Consider the following 13,172-nt stretch of genomic DNA (forward strand, 5'->3'; position numbering starts at 1 on the left):
CCCGGCTCCGCCCACGTCTCCCCTCTAGGGAGGACCTCTGGGGAGAGCGCCTGGCTCATGGCCTCGACCCAGTGCTCAGGACGCCCAGCGCAGGTACAGGACAGCCCTCTGCTGACCTGGGCGCTGCACCCCCACCCTGTCCCCTTGGGGGAGGATCCTGGAGAGGGCAGCTCTGGCCCAGCCCCACCGTCCATGGTAAGGCTCACCTGACCCGCAGGGCAGAGCCCAGCCAGGTGGAGGGTCAGTGGAGGGGCCTAGGAAGTCCTGGGGATGTCGGGGGGTCCTAAAAGGCCCTGGAGGGTCGTATGGGGCCCTGGGGACAGTCCATTCAGAGCTTCAGGTCACCCCTGCTGAATCCAGGCCTGAGCTGGGACGGGGGTCACCAGGGTGTGGCAGCCTCATCCTGGAGGTCTTCCTCTCCTGTCTCATGGGAAACTGCGGGGCTGAAATGGGGGCTGCTGCAGAGGCCCCGTGGGGTGGCTACCAGCGGGTGGCGCGCCAGGATGCAGGGTCGGCCTCGGACAGCTGCCGGAGCACCTGGTGACCAGCAGCCTTGTGAGGGGCTCCCAGCACTGGTTAGAGCCTCAGCCCCTCCCTGGGTTTCACAGGCCCCAGCCTGCCTGAGGCCACCCCACTGAGAACCAGTCCAGGACCCAGCAGAGGAGCTTCCTGGGGCGTCTACAGGGCGTGGAGCTCCCAGGTCCACGGAGCCTGCACCTGCATCCTCAGCTGTCGGGGTGGTGAGTTGGGGTTCTGTCCTGGGGCAGACAGCGGAGGTTGCGCACTCAGGGGCCTCTCCTCCTGCCCCCGCCGTGAAAGCCCTGGGTGCCTCCCAACCACCGACCACTGGAGCGGGTGGCAAGGCTGAGGGGTCAGAGCAAGCAGTGTGACCCTGGGCAGCCCTGAGTCCAGGCTGCGGGGAGGTGGGCAGGCGTCCTGGCATTCTGGAGTGGCAGGCCTGGGTCCCACGGCCCTGGAGTGGGTGCTGGGGGCTGGCCAGCCTGGGGCGCCCCAGACCCTGGTCCCCGGCGGGCACTCTGGGGGGACCACTTCTCCAGGTCTAGCGCCGCCACTGCCTGGAGCTGCCCGGCCCCAGCGGGGGGATCTGTGCCGTACTGGGGGTGGCCGGGCCCCGAGAACTGGAGCAGGGCTGTCTGAGGCAGGGCCTGCCTGCCGCGGGCACAGTGCAAAAGAGCCGTGGATTTCCCACAGCCTACGTTACAGATAACGGTCCCGTAGAAAGGCTCGTTTAAACGCCTCCCCTTTCTCGTTGCACAAATGTGCTATTTCATGACAAAAGTCCAGCCTTTTGAAGTGACAGACTGCCCTTCTTTTTGTCCCTCTCCCCATCTCTCGGCTGCACGGCTCGGTGCTACTGGGCAGGAATGCCAACGTCATCAGCGGTGTGCCCGAGCCAAGGGGCCGTGCGTGTGCATGTGTGTGGATGTGTGTGTGCGTGTGGATACGTGTGGGTATGTGCATACGTGTGGGCGCGTGCTGATACATGTGGGTGTGTGTGGGCCTACATGTGGGCGTGGGCAGGTTACATGTGGGTACGTGTGCATACGTGTGGGCATGTGCGGATACATGTGAGTGCGTGCACACAGGTAGGCCTCTGCCCCCGGACCCAGGCACTGCCTCCCAGGGCTCCCTGTGCTGCCCCCAGGAGTCTGATCCCTAAAGGCTGACCAGTGCCCAGCTCTGTGCCCAGGGCTCCTGTGCTCTCTGGCACAGATGCATTCTGGGCACTGAGTGGACCCTCGGCCTGGACAGGCGTGGCCAGTGTGGCCTGGGGTCGGCCTCTCTGTAACTGTGGTACCACCTGTGCGGTCCGAGAGGCAGTTTTGGCCTGGAGCAGGGGTGGGTGGACCCATGCTGAGACTCTGCTGGGGATGGAGGACCCAGTGGGGTCTGGGAGGGGGGCCGCTGGAAGGCAGCAGGAGCCCCCACTGTTCCGAGGCTCCTTCTCCATGTGAGACCCAGATGGTGCCCTTCCTTGGGCATCTCAGAGGCCAGGCGCTGGGACCCTCGGGTGGCTCTTGCTGCTAAGCACTGTGCCCTAAAACGTTCCGGCGCCCAAGCCACCCAGCAGGCTTTGGGGCTCACAGGACACTTCCCCCTTTGGCTGTGCCCGTCACCACGTCCTGGCCATGCTACTTCCCCATCAGCCCCCAACCCTTAAATTTGCAGGGGGCCCGGCCCCACGGGCATGGAGAGGCTGTGTCAGGGCCCGTCTCTGGGGCCCCCGAGGTCCGGGGCCTGCCTGGCGCCTTTGCTCACGCTGCCCCCTACCCAGAGCCTCCTCTTCTCTGTCTCTCACTCTGCAGGTCAGTCTCCTCTGGAGGGGGAGCCTCTCTGTGCGATCCTGGCCCCAGGGCGGAGGCGACCAGTACAGCCTCTGTGCCAGCCTCCAGCAAGACACTCGTGTTATGATTTCGTTCAATTAACCCTTGTTAAGCGGAGCACAGGGTGCTGGATGGTGAGCCGGGTTCAACAACAGACCACAAGAGCCAATGAAACAGGCGAGTTTATTACTCGCAGGGGGGGTCAGGCAGGCAGGCAGCGCGAGCTTGCATCGGGGCCCACGGGGGCAGTGCTTTGGGGCCCCTGGGCTGGGCCGGATTGGTCAATTCAAACCACAAGAGTGGGGTTTCGGTCCACCCTGGGGGTCTCATCTCAGGGGCGCCAGGGGAAGGCAGGCCAGGGAGGGAGGGCGCTGTGGCTCACTGGGCTGCTGGGAAGGCCCCTCAGGAGGCTGCACCGGCCTGTGACTCTGGGGCTGCTGTCCGCGGCCTGCACTTGCTGACTGCAAGGCTGCCGGCCAAATGAAGTGTCTGCGGGGCCACTATACCACACAGGGGCTTAGCTAAGCTCTCGCCAGCACAGCACCTGGCCGCGGGCCGGGGGCTCCCCGAGGAGGGCCAGGAACTTCTGCCAGCTGCTCATCTACAGATCGGTAAACTGAGGCCCAGGACAGAGCCCCAGGGCCACTGTGCACCTCCAACGTCCTACCCTGGTGCGTAGGGACCTCTGGGGACACCGGCCAGAGTCCTGCTCCCCTGGGGGCACAGAGCGATGGGAGCCACACCGCTCAGCCAGGACTCTCAGGTGGCCCGGCTATCCCCGCACCCAGAACCAGTTCGCGCTCCAAGGCTGCTCTCTTGGGGATGAACAGTGTCAGCAGAAGCGGAGCCAGCTTTCAGGGGCAGCGCTGGTGGATGGACCCCACCTGCTCCAGGGGGCGTCGCTGCAGCCCCAGGCACGCCCTCCGCCCGAAGGGGAAGGAGAAGCCACCAGGTCTGCAGTTCAGGAGCTGGGGCGGAGCCGGAGGGGAGGCCACGAGCAGAAAGGGCACCTGGTCTGCAGTCAGTCCTGCTCTGGCCTGGCAGGACGCAGGGGCCTGAGGCCGCCACGCTCAGCACAGGGAACCAAGGGGAGAGGCCTGTGCACACCAGCCAGGGCTCAGCGCAGCCCCGTCCGCAGGGCCCGCCCAGGGGTGACTGGACATGCAGCAAGAGGCCCGGCCCCTGCCCTCCAGCCGTCACACGGGTTTAACCCCGAGCCCCCCGACTCTCTTCAGCTACAGAGAGATGAACTGGCAGAAGCACAGGCCCAGCTCCACGTGGCCCAGGGCCCCCGCGGCATCCTCGCGGTGGGGGCGGCATGCGTGGGCCAGGCAGCAGGTGTAACCGGACGAGAACTGCAGTGGGGCCTCCTGCAACAGGGCCTCGCCCTCGGGGGCACCCAGGAGGGCCCACCTGCAGTCCCCAAGCAGCGCATACACAAAGCAGAGTCTGTTTCTGGTCTCCTAGCCCATCAGCGCCTAATGCGGCGCCAGCAGCAGGCTGGCCTCCCCAGCTCTGCTGACCAGCTCCCGCATCTTCCTCTTAGAAAACTTTCGGAACCAGCACAGGGTGTTAGCACTTAAGACCATGAGGAAGGGGCCGGAAAATGCATTGGCGGTGATCAGGAGGAACCGCTGAGCTGGGTGGTGTTCCCTGAGCCCTAAAAGCAAGGGGAGGAACAGTGATGCCAAGGAGAGAAGAGTCAGGACGATGCCAAGTGTGATCCTGCAGCCCCAGTACCGCAGGCAGGACCCGGGCGACGGAGCACCGTTCACGATGCCCACGGCACGCTTGTACACCTCGGGGTCCTCCAGCACCCAGGGTGCTGAAGGTGCCCACCTTCCACGAGGGCAGGTTGCCCCTGTTGACGCAGTCCAGGGTCAGCAGGGTCTCCCCGCTGTAGAGGGTGGGGGCCGAGCGCAGGGCCGGGGCGCGCCACACAGTGGCTGGGGAGGCACTGGAGCTGCGCCACCTTCGGGTAGAAGCGGCTGTCTGCAGCCTCCAGGTAGGTCAGGCCGACGTGCAGCGGGACCCAGCAGGCCCTCAGTAGGACCGGGATGACCGGCTTCCCCTCCAGGCAGGAGCCCAAGAGGGACAGTCGGCCTCCAGCAGCCACCGCCGGCTTTGCACGAAGCCCCGGCTCTGCTGGATGCAGTCTGCCACGTTCTCCAGTGCGTTCCTGCCCGGTGTGAAGTCCCGCTCGTGCAGGCAGACCCTCAGCCCCGCGTGGTCCGCCTCCAAGGGACTGAAGAGCCCGTGGGTCCACGTGGCGTCCACACCGCTGTAACTCACAAACAGGTGGGACTTCTCGCTTGGCCTCAGTGGGGGTATGGCCAGGGCCACGCCTTCCTCCCTGGGACTGGAACCCACAGGCGCTGCCCTGAATCTGCCTCTGGTCCCTGTGGAGAAAACTGCCCTTAGGCTGAAAGAGATGAAGACAGACAGGCTGACTGTGCAGATGGACTACGGCCAACCATCTATAGAGGTGGAGCCACAGTCACGACCAGCTGCTACCAGCCCCGGAAGCCGCAAACCACCCAAACCCACCAGGACACGGCCAACGACTGTCACTCTTCCCCCTTCCAACTCGGGACCCACCAGAGAGAGTCACAACGCTCCCCTAACTAACCTCCAGGACCCAGCCTCCCGGGGGGCAGCCTGAGCCCCCTTCCCACTAGGAAGCCTCCTACTGCCCGGCCTGCCAAACCCCAGTGACCTGGACCCCACTCCAGCGCGCCCTGGGCAACCAGCCTCTGCTGTGCCCACCCGGGGGTCTCCGGTGACGTCCACAGGACATCTAGCTCCAAAAGGGTTGGGGCTTACAGTGGCCACACCTTCTAGTCACCTGTGGCTCATGTGTCAGTGGTCATGGGAGGTTGAATGTCTGTGTCCCCCCCAGACTTCTTGTGTTGAGATCCTAACCCCCAAGGTGATGGTCTAAGGAGGCGGGGCCTTTGGGAAGTGACGAGGTCACCAGGTGGAACCCCCATGATGGGGTCAGTGTCCTTATAAAAAAGACCCCAGAGAGCTCCCCCAGCCCACGTGAGGACCCAGTGTCCAGGAGCCAGCAAGCGGGCCTCAGGGAACCACACCACGCAGCCCCTGGTCTGCGGGGCCTCCAGCCTCTGGAGCGGTGGGACGTGACCGTGTGTTGTGTAAGCACCTCCTGCGGTGTGGTGCGGTGCAGCTGAGTGGACCGGGCCGGGTCCCACCCCACAGCATGCCCAGGAAGGGCAGCCACGCTGTCCAGGGCACTAGACCTCCTCTGCTCTGCACACACCCTCCCATCGAGATGCCGCTGCTCCAATTCAGTGAGCGGAGGGCTGAGCTTGAACTGCCTTTACTTGGGTCTGTCTGCTTGTCTCTAAGAGCGCCACCTCCCCAAGGCTCAATCGTGGGAGCTTTCTCACGTGCCCACGGCCAGCCATGGTGACCCCAGCAAGCGGCCCTCCCGCTGGAGCCCTGCAAACCCGCAGGCGCGAGGTGGGTTGTGACCTCCCTGCAGCCGGGGGCCCCCAGCTGAGACCCCTCCCCACTTGGGTGGGCAGGGTGGGGTCACGAGGGCTAGGCCAGCCCTGCAAGGCCTGTGCGGTCTAGCCAGCAGCTCCGGGAAACTGTCTCCCCACTCTCCCCTTCCACAGGGACCCCTGACACCGCCTGCCCTGCGGCAGGAAGACACCACACCTTCCTGGCTAGCAAGCCCTTGTGCCGCAGCCGTCCCCTCCTGGAGGTGGCAGCTGAGCGTCAGGGCAGGAGGCTCTGAGGGACACGGTGGGAGAGCCTGGCGCTCAGGGTCGTGTCCCCCGCCCGCCCCCCGGATCCTCTCACCTGCACTTCCAAGCGGGGAAGGGCGCTCCTTCCATAGCGTCCAGGCGTCCAGGAGGCGGAGGCCACTGCTGTGCTGTCCTGGGCACCAGCGGTCTGAATATTGCACTCACGCTGCCCACTTCCTCACCCCAGTCCTCCAAGGAGGCCTGGGGGCAGTCGGGGATGCTCCCCCAGACAGAAGGAAGTCTTCAGCCAACACTTTCTGAAGGCATCTCTGCTAAAACTAACAAACAGCGAGAAAATGAAAGAAGGAAGCAGGTTGAGGAAGGAGGGGTTGAGGCGCTGGGAAAAGGCATGGGCTGGACCCCGGACGGCGGGGAGGCAGGATGGCCAGGGTGCTCTCGAAATCCGTCTGATGGTGGTGCCAGGTGACCAGGGCGCCCTGGCGGAGCCCCGTGCTTTCCCGGGGCTGGGTCAGCCCCTCCGGCTGGAAGCAGCGACATGAAGGGCTGGGGTGACCGGTTTCAGAGGGGCAGGCCTGGAGGGGTTCAGGGCTGGGAGTGCACCCTCGGTGCCCTGGGGCTGACTGCTCCTCCAAGGGAAGATCCCAGCTGCTGGGTGACCCTCCGCAAACAGCCACACTCTCCTCCAGTAACTTCCCCGGCCCCTGGGGCCCAGGGGAGGGGGCAGCCGCACCCTCCTGTGGCTTCCGGAAGCCCACCTGGCCCCTTAGCAGTTCTGCTAAGTAACCCGGGGAGTGGCCATTGCTGTCACTTGGGGCCCTGCCCCTTGATGATTCCCTCCCACCTGGGGAAGGTGGCCCTCAAAGGCTCCCATCAGGCCCATGTGATCACTTAAAAAATAGCTATTCAACCTCATACCTGACGAAGAAACACGTTAAATCAGTGTGGTACTCACTCTTTTATTCCCATAAAACCGCCAAACCCAGAACTGATGAAGTAGCCCAGCGCCGGTCAGCTGCGGTGGCCAGACTTGTCCCCTCTGGTTTGGAACAGAACCGGTACTGTGATCCCGGAGGCCTGGAAAGAGGGCTCTGCCTTTTGAAGCCCAAATCCTGCAGGTGCTGTAACTGCGGCTGACTCGACTCTGTGCCTGGACTATGGGATCTCAAGGGACCTACGTTTCCAGCGTCGCCACCTTTCGAAGGATGAAAACGACTTTCACTACTCGTCCCTTCCTGGGGGTCCTGCTCCGTCCGCCGACTCAGGTGGACTCTTCCAGAGCAAGGGGGACAGGCCACCTGAGGCACCTGCACCCAAGGCGGGGAGGGGTCAGTTTCCTCGTCAGCTGGCTAGCAGGCCAGAAGGAGAGGGCAGCGGTGGGGACTCAGCCGCTCCGTTACCTGTGCAGAGGGTGGGGTCCCCGGGGCAGAACTCCCAGGCGCCCGGGGCGGGGGCAGTGTCATTGGCCGGGGCAGTCCTCCAGGAAAGGTTGTGTGGGAGCCCCCTGATGCCCCAACACCCACAGCCTTGGGGGCACCCAAGCCCCGGGGTCTGTGTGGGTCAATCCGCCAACCAGAGCCCTCCTGGCTGCACAGCCCCACCAGGCTCTGGGTTGAAGCACGTGGGAACCCCAGCTTCCTCCAGCCCCCCACCCCTGTATACCTCCCCACCTCCCCAAACCTCCCACATCTCTGTCCGGCTTTCACACTCACCAGGTCCACGGGGGTGGGGGTAGGGGTGAAGGATAGAGTGAGGGTTGGGGAATGGGGACGGGGTGAGCAGAGCGGGGCCGGAAGCTGACCGCCGCCCCCCCCCCCTTGTCTTAACTCTGCTTGGCAGGTCACTGACCTCCGACTTCCAGTTTGGGGCTGGGTGGGGAGCATGGTCAGAGTACGGTGTAACCTGAAAAGAAACATCCACGCGACAGTTAAGGCCTGTAACAGCGAGGTCACCCTGTGGCGGCCCCAGGGTTTGGGAGCCAGGCCGCTTGTCCCTGGCGCCCTCGTCCACCTGGGACTGGCTCTGGAATCCGGGGGGCTCGCCTGGAACTCACAGCAGCATCCTAAGCCCAGCGCCCTCAGCCCACTCACAGCGCCCCCAGCCCGACAGGCCTCCCGTGGCCACCCAGGAAGTGTCCGGTGGTCCTCAGGAGCTTCCTGGTGGGACTCTGTGCTCCCCCAGCGCCCGCTTTGCCTCCGGCCTTTGGTGGGTTCCCTCAGGGGCCCAGGAGGGGCAACACCTCTGGGCCCCATGATGCAGGGGGTGGGGCTGGAGCTCCGGGGTCCCCAGGCTCTCCCCAGCTCAGGTGCCCCCACCTCCGTGGCTCATTTTTAACTGTGTTCGTTGAAAACCTGCCTCTCAATAGCTTCAGTGCCACGAATACAAATTTTGTTTTCTTTTAAAAAACAGCTGCATGTGGGTCTCAGGGCCCATGTCCCACTGGAGACACGTCCAACTGCTAATGGCCTTGGAGAGAAGACCCCCTCCCCAACAGTGCAGCGGAAGGTTCCAGGGAGGGAGGAAACCCACAGGCCTGGGAGGTGCCTGGAGTGGAAGTAAGGCAAAATTCATTGTGTACTCACGGCCGAAACCGGCACCAGGCTCGGTCACAGGAGAAAAGGCCTCCAGGACCCAGAGCTGCCCGCTGGGCTTACTGGTTGGCTGGACTTAGGCCTGGGCGGCCGCCTCGGGCTCTTTTTCCCTGAGAAGAGCAGAAGGCGCTTCAGAGGAAGAGAAAGGAAGTGGCCCAGGGGGCCCATCTGCTCTGAATGAAGGCGAGGGTCCAGGGCTGGGTGGGGGCTGGTGGGACACGGCGGGTGGGGGGGAACATGCGCCCACCCTGTCCAAGTCAGCCCCCCCCGCCCCCGACAGTTGCACCTGCCTGCCGGCCCGCTCTCACCCAGAGGGAGGGCACCCCACTCTCTGCCCCTCCCCGCCCTCTGGCGCTTTCTTGCTGCAGGGCATTAGCAAGCACTGCTCAGCTGGCTGGAAGGCCTCCTTCCAGGCGGCACAGGGGCAGGCCGTTCAGGGCCTCTTGCCCTCCCAGCCAGGCCTGGCTCTGGGCCTCCCAAGAGGACTCCCAGGGCCACCAGCTTTGTGTGCCCTGACCCCTGTGCCATCCCTTTGGGGCCACAGCCTCTCCCAGCCGGGCAGGTGGTCAGGCCCAGTGCCCAGCTGTGGACTGCTTCTCAGCAAGGCCCAGGGCTGCAGGTGAGACAAGCTGGGACCTGGGACCGTTTGCAGCAGTGCTGCAGCAGTGCTTGCACCTGGACACACATCTCCTGGAGCAACAAAATACAAAAAAACTGTGTGGGACTAAAAAGAACTGCGTGCATGGCAGTTGGGACAAATTCTGGACAAAAGATACAGAGAAACCAAAAAACCCAACTGCCACTTTTGAAGAGCCTGGAGCAAAAGCTGAGTACTGCACATGCCCCCTGCACACACCACCACCTAGGGGTGGGCAAACCACCTAAGCCACACCTCCGGCCCCACCCCTGGACACGCCCCTACCCTCACCCCATATAAGGAGGGAGCTCGCCCCTTCTCTTCCCCGCCCCCGCCAGGGAGCAAGCAAGCAAGGGAGCCTGTTGTTTGTTCTCACTGCCCCCTGCTGCAGCAGGGGCCCCAGTACAGCCTTGCCTGAATTTCTTTTTTTTTTTTTAATTATTTCTATTTCTTTTAATTGATTTATTTTATTTATTTGTTTTTGGGTGCATTGAGTCTTCGTGGACACGGCAGGCATCTCTGTGTCCAGGCTGCCAGGCAGCAGACGTATTTGGGAAGAGAGGGAGGGAGGGAGGGAGAACCGAGCTCCACCCATGTCACTCCACACATGACGGCCCCCTCTGCCATGGGTCAGCTGTGTCCACACCTGGACCACGCCCACCCCCAGGTGCAGCTCCAGGCTCAGGGATTGCCCCTGGCCAGGGCCTGCCCCACGACCCCAGAAGGGGTTCTGGGCTTCAAAGGCCTCGAGGTGGGACGGCAGGCTTTCTCTAGTTGTGGCGAGCGGGGGTTACTTTTCGTTGCGGTGCGTGGGCTTCTCATTGCTGTGGCTTCTCTTGTCGCAGAGCACGGGCTCTGGGTGCGTGGGCTTCAGTAGTTGTGGCACACGGGCTCAGTAGTTGTGGCTCGCGGGCTGTAGAACGCAGGCTCAGTAGTTGTGGTACATGGGCTTAGTTGCTCTGCGGCATGTGGGATTTTCCCAGACCAGGGCTCAAACCTGTGTCCCCTGCATTGGCAGGCGGATTCTTAACCACTGCGCCACCAGGGAAGCCCCGGCAGGCAGATTCTTAACCACTGTTCCAGAATTAGATCATTGTAATGGCTGCATAACTTTGTGAATACAATGAAAACCACTAAAGTGTATACTTTAAAATGGAAGACTTTGTGGTATGTGTATTATATCTCCATTTAAAAAACCAAGATGGCATATGGGCAAGATAGAGTTAAAGGAAGCTCACTGGTAACCAGAGCACTCAGAACACAGGAACGGGGCCTGCAAGCTCTGGACTCCCTTGGACGGCCCCAGCGGCAGTTCCACGTGACCACGGCTGTGACAAAAAGATGCTGACCATGCAGGGAGGAGCTGCTTCCTGCCGGAGCCCAGTGCGCTGGTGCCTGTGGGGCTTGGCGTGTTTCCTTAGAGCAGAGCCCAGAGGGCTCCCGCCTCAACTGGGCTGGGTTCGTTTTCTGCTGTTACCCCAAGCCCTTGATGTGGAAAAACAGGGAGTGAGCTGACACCCCCATCCCCACTCCTGCTCTATCCTGTCCTCGCGCCCTGCTTGACCACACCCCCTGAGGCTGGTCTTTGCTCTCCTGGGACGCGGGAGGGCTGCCCGCCTCTTCCCTCGCATCAAGGCTGGACTGGATGACCTCGGCCCGCTGCTGTCTGAGCCTCTGAACGGTGTCTGGAGAGCCACGGGTACTGCCTGGGGGGAGTGGGGCCTGCTGGCCTACGGGGTCCCCAGATCTGCTGTCCCCGAGCTCCCTTGGCCCCTTACCCTCCAAGCCCCTCAGTCCTAGCGCTCCGGCCACACCAAGCCTCCGTCCCCTCTGCCAGTCACGCCTTCCCTCTTTGCTTCCAGACCTCAGGTGGCACCTCTGAGTCAGGCCCCCACGGACTCGCACCCCTCCCCAGCAGCCCCCAGCACAGGCGCTGCGTCTGGACTCACTGGTCCTGCCTGGCAGGGCTCCATGAGGTGGACACGGCGGGCATCTCTGTGTCCGGGCTGCCAGGCAGCAGACGTATTGGGGAAGGGAGGGAGGGAGGGAGGGAGGGAGAACCGAGCTCCACCCATGTCACTCCACACATGACGGGCCCCTCTGCCACGGGTCAGCTGTGTCCACACCTGGACCACGCCCAGCCCCAGGTGCAGCTCCAGGCTCAGGGACCGCCCCCGGCCAGGGCCTGCCCCACGACCCCAGAAGGGGTTCTGGGCTTCAAAGTCCTTGAGGTAGGATGGCAGGAGAGCCCTGGGCCCTGCGAAGCCCACGCCAGGCGAGGGCAGGTGGAGAGGGGCCCCTGACCAGGGTCGGAGATGGTGCTGGGGGCCCGGCTTCCTGCTGAGCTGTGCCTGGAGCGCAGGCCGGGCCCCTCCCAGACCCCAGAGGCAGGGAAGGCCCGCAACTGCGCACAGCAGGCTGCAGGGGGGCACGTGCCCCCACAGGAGGAGCCCTACTCCCACGTTCCAGACCCTGAGAGCCCTCGCTGAGGGCAGGCGGGCAGCCAGGGACTCACTTCTTCTCTGTTTTCAAGGCCACAGCAGGACGCTGGCCTAACCCCTCACCCATCTAGCATTTCCTATTGGGCAGCCAGTGGCCACTTCTCATGGTGTCAGCTTTCTACCAAGGCGGTGTGCTGAGGTCCTTTGGCACCTCGGGCGGGTGACCGGGCAGGAACACCACAGGTCAAGTGGAGTCTGAATGCGATTTTAGAAAAGCCAAAGACAAAGGGCTAAGGACCCGGTAGCCCTGTCTGGACCGAGCTGCTGGGGGCCGCAGCTCCTCTTGGGCAGAGCAGTTACACGGAGGTGTCCACTGCAGACAGACTGTGAGGCCCAGTGTCCACTGCCCTGTGGTGGACCTGCCCTTCCCCAACGCCACCCACAGGGGACACATCCACTTCCTACGCAGCTGAACTCAGCCTGAGGCAGCACCGCCTTCCCCGGGACAGAACCCCTCAGGGACAGCGCCCCCCCCCCAGGGACAGTCCCCTCCAGGAACAGCCCCCCTCAGGACAGCCCCCCTCAGGGACAGCCCCCCCAGGGACAGACCCCCCCAGGGACAGCACCCCCCAGGGACAACACCCCTCAGGGACAGCACGCCCTCAAGGACAGCCCCCCACAGGGACAGCCTCCCCAGGGACAGACCCCCCCCAGGGACAGCACCCCCCAGGGACAACACCCCTCAGGGACAGCACCCCCTCAGGGACAGCCTCCCTCAGGGACAACACTCCCCCCAGGGACAACAGCCCCCAGAGACAGCCCCCCCCCAGGGACAACACCCCCAGGGACAGCCACCCCCTCAGGGACAGCACTCCCCAGGGACAGCCCCCCCCCCCAGGGACAGCCCTCCCCAGGGACAGCACTCTCCAGGGACAGCCCCCCCCAGGGACAGTACTCCCCAGGGACAGCACCCCCTCAGGGACAGCATCCCCAGGGACAGCACCCCCAGGGACAGCCTCCTCAACTCCTCAACCACCCTGCAGAGTTCCACCACACCAGGCCGCTGCCTGGCACCCCAGCCCATGTCTGGTCTGACCCCCACCATGTACCTCACTGTAAAGGTTGGGGCAACTCTGAACTCTGGGGAAGCTGGGCCCTATCCCCACTCTGACTCAGCTGGCCGGCCATGTCCCCACAGGTCAGTGTCCCCAGAAGGGGGCGAGACCCCCAACTCCTGACCTGCAGCAAGACTGAGACCCCCCAGCTGCGTGCCCGCCGTCCCGGCAAGAAAGGGACTGAGCGCGGTGGCCCCTGGACAGCCCAGAGCCGGAGGACCTGCCCCCGGCAGCAGGGTGTGTGGCCTTCCGACGGGGGCAGGATTTGCAGGGGCGCGTCTGTGCACAGACAGGGCTGACCCCAAGCCTGGG

This window comes from Pseudorca crassidens, chromosome 16 (assembly GCF_039906515.1).
Source record: "Pseudorca crassidens isolate mPseCra1 chromosome 16, mPseCra1.hap1, whole genome shotgun sequence".
NCBI classification, from domain to species: domain Eukaryota; kingdom Metazoa; phylum Chordata; class Mammalia; order Artiodactyla; family Delphinidae; genus Pseudorca; species Pseudorca crassidens.